Raw genomic sequence first — 3,899 nt, forward strand, 5'->3', positions numbered from 1 at the left:
CCTCTATGGGTTCACCCGAATACCGGAGCCCGAAACGGGTGGATCCGGGGAAGGTGACGCAGAAGTGGATCCATTCGAAGCGGGGGAGCCAGGGGATCCTGGGACCCCGTCTGTGTTAGGACGCAGATCTTACATCGACGACATTCTGATCCCGGCGGAATCGTGGGATCAGTTGTGCGAAAGAGTGACATCCCTACTGGAGGCGTGTACTAAGTGGAATCTCTCTATCAGTGTGGTTAAGAGCTATTGGGAGATGCGCAAGGTGGATTACTTGGGCCATCGAGTTTCCAAGGAGGGATTGGAGGCGAATCCTAAGGACCTGTCTTCATTAGCCGATTTGTCCTTCCCACAGTCGTTACGAGCGATGCAATCCTTCTTGGGCAGTTTGAACTACTACAGTCGGTTCATCGAAGATTACGCCCTGTTTGCCGCGGTGTTGTATGAATTAAGAGAGGTAGATTTTGCTGCGATGACCGCTCCAGCTGTCCGGATGAAAATCCAACAAGCTCTGGCCCGGGAGATGTCGGATCCACGAAGGGATCCAAGTGGTATGACGTCAGAAGAGGACCTAACACAGGAGCTGGATCCACTCCGAGACCAACAGAGAGAGGATCCAGTCTGGATAGAGACGACGGATCAGAACATGGAAAAGGCAGAATCTCGGTGGATCCGAGCTCAACACGCATTTGTGGAACTGAGGAACAGGATCGCGACCACGCCTATCCTCCGTCATTTCGATCCGGAACGTCAACCTACGGTAATAGTTTATGCCAGTGACTGGGCAGTCTCAGCAGCTCTGGTGCAGGAACATGAGGGGATCTGTCATCCAGTCACCTTTGTCAGCCGGACACTGAAGCCGAATGAACTGAACTACGGAGCGGTGGAGAAAGAGATACTTGCGCTCCTGCGCGTGTTGGATCTAAATTATAACCTGCTAGTGGGGAGATCCATCCGGATCCTGACTCGACACTCCACGCTAGCCTGGCTGTTCAAGTCGGCCGGGTTGCAAGGACGTTTGGGACAGTGGGCAGCTTTACTCTCGCCTTGGACGCTGGAAATTGTGAAATGTTCGAAAGGGGAAGATGAGATCCTGGGAGTCTTGGCCGCGAGCATCACTCCTCGAGCTAAGATGGATGAGGCACTGACTAAGATCGCCCCTAAGAGAGAGTGTCCCCCAAAGGGTCGGCCAAAGTCGATTCGATTCCGATTCCGAGGTACGGTGGAGAGATTATAGTCTGATTTCGAGGATCCGCTCTGTAGAGCGGAGAGAGCTACGTGCATATGTGGAGATTGCCCGGATGGGAAGTTGTACGGGCCAGATCCCACTTACGCGGGAAGGCCTCACCGTCAATGAAGCGGAGTATAACGGGCTCCTTCTGGGTTTGGATTTACTAAAGGGACAAGATCCAAAACGGCTGGTGATTTGTGGGGATTCAAATTTGGTAATCAGACAGGTGCGAGGTGAGATTGACTGCAAGGCCCCGGCCCTAGCACTGTTACGGCAGAAAGTGATGATCCACCTGCGTGGTTGGATGAATCACGAGTTGGTGCATGTCAAGCGAGATTGGAATGCCAGTGCGGATAGCTTGGCCAGTGCCGCTTTACGGAATCAATGCGGCGTTGAAGTGGAGAGAGAGGCCGAGCATCAGGATCTCGTTACGTTGAAAGTACTAGACGAAGTGGTGGTAGTTGGATCCGGGAAAAGGACAGTCCAGGTGATGGCAGTCACTAGGTCCAGAGGAAGGATTGGATCCAGTCCCCAGATCCTCGAGGAAACATTTGTGAAGAGAGTCCGCATTGGGCGAATCCTCAAAGCACAGGACGAGGAAGCGTGGATCCTAGGACTAAAGAAGTATCTGATGGGGGATGTACGAGACTTGAGTCGGGAAGATGCCAAATCCTACAGCATTATCGCTACGGATTACGCGGTGAATCTGAATGACTTGCTCTTCTATTGCCCCCCTACGAAGAGAGTCAACGAAGATTGGGATGGATTGATGAGACTGGTGATGCCGAAAACCTTACAACAGGATGTCCTACACCACTATCACGCTAGCTTGGAAGGCGGACATCAGGGCATTGGTCGGACCTACCAACGGATCCGGGAATGTTTTCACTGGAGAGGACTATTCAAGAGCGTACAACGATATGTCGGTGAATGTGTGGATTGTGAGACAGGCAAGGGCAGGCCCACAATCGAAGGGGAGTCACCTGGGAATATCCAAGCGACTTACCCTTTCCAAATCATAGCCATGGACCATATCCCCTCGTTGCCCAAGTCGCTCAAAGGAAACACAGAATTGTTGATTTGGGTGGACCTGTTTACCGGATACGTGATAGTTAAGGCTAGTGCGTCTAGAACTGCGCAAATCATTGCTGAATCGTACGAGGAGTGTGTTTTCCGAAGATTTGGAGCTAGCGAAATGATTCGACATGATCGGGAGCCAGACTTTATGTCTGATTTCTTTCGAGTATTCAACCGAATCCTGGGGCAGCGACAGCGAGCAACCATGGCATATCGTCCCCAAGCTAACGGGTCGGCCGAGCACATGGTGCAGACGATCACGAGAGCACTCAAGATGTATGTTCAGGATTTGGATCAGAGGGATTGGGATGAGTACGCAGAACGACTCCCCTTCGCGATAAACACCGCCCAAGACAGGATCCGGGGTGATACCCCATTTTACTTGGTACATATGTGGGATCCCAAATCCACCCTGGAAGCGGCCATCCCAGTATGCAGCACCAAGAAGAGAAACCGAGATCCAAGGCGATGGCGATACCAAGTCCAGAAATACTACCGGCAAGCCAGATCCCAAGTGAGCTAACGGCTGCGGAGTGCGATACAGGATCGAGCGGATCGACACAACGAAGACGCTCGTCCCCATCAAATCCAAGTGGGATCGCAGGTGTGGCTTTATTTGGATCGAGTGAAAGAAGGGTACGCCCGCAAATTGGCCCATCTATGGCACGGACCGTTCCAGGTGAGCGAAAAGATAGGGGAACATACGGTGAAGTTGGAAACGGCAGGTACCGAGCATCGCCTGTTCCCTGTAGTACACGTATCCAAGCTGAAGTTGGTCGAAGAATACCCGGATCGGCCGCAGGTCCGTCTTTCGGTGGATGAATCCGACCGGGTGGATTTCGACGAAGTCCTCCTACCGGAAGATAGTTGGAATATGGATCTCGAAGACGACGAGTTCGAAGTCGAGAAGATCACCGATATGAGGTCAGGGAAGCGAACTAGATACGGACGGATTTACCGATAATTTCTTGTGTATTGGCGTGGATATGACGAACCCAGTTGGGTAGACGAGGCAGATCTGAACTGTGGAGCATTACTCTATGATTTCTTGCGGGATCGTACGAATCGTAACAGATTCGGCGTGATACAGTCTCAGGAAGAAGAGTAGGGAGGGGACCTGAGTTGGTCATGTCGATGGGAGGATGAAGAAGGGCCCACAGGAAGGGTGTGGGCCAGGAGGAGGAGGATCGCTGATGTGAGTTGGTCACATCGGAAAGAAAGAGAAGACGAATCCACAGGAGAAGGGTGGATTAGGAGGAAGGAGTGAATGTTTATGCATAAGGGTGACGTTTTACGTGTGAGGAGTCCTGCTTGATTTCGAGCACGAGCTTTCAAGGGCCCGAACTATACTGACCCAATTGAAACTGGGTCGTTGGCGCTAGATCCGGATGAAATCCCGGCGTGGATCCAACCGGATCCGGAATCCAGCCCAGATCCAGGTGTACGCTGAAAGGGTGGTTCTAGCCCAGATCCAGGTGTACGCCGGTAGACTCTGAATGGATTCCTTTACCAACACGAGAATGTTACAGACATATTCAAGTAAGGAAGCGTGGATTAGAATAGCCTATGCAAAAAGGCTAGCTCGACCCAGTTT

Source organism: Phytophthora infestans, genomic scaffold (genome assembly GCF_000142945.1).
Source record: "Phytophthora infestans T30-4 supercont1.77 genomic scaffold, whole genome shotgun sequence".
In the NCBI taxonomy this organism is placed as follows: domain Eukaryota; phylum Oomycota; class Peronosporomycetes; order Peronosporales; family Peronosporaceae; genus Phytophthora; species Phytophthora infestans.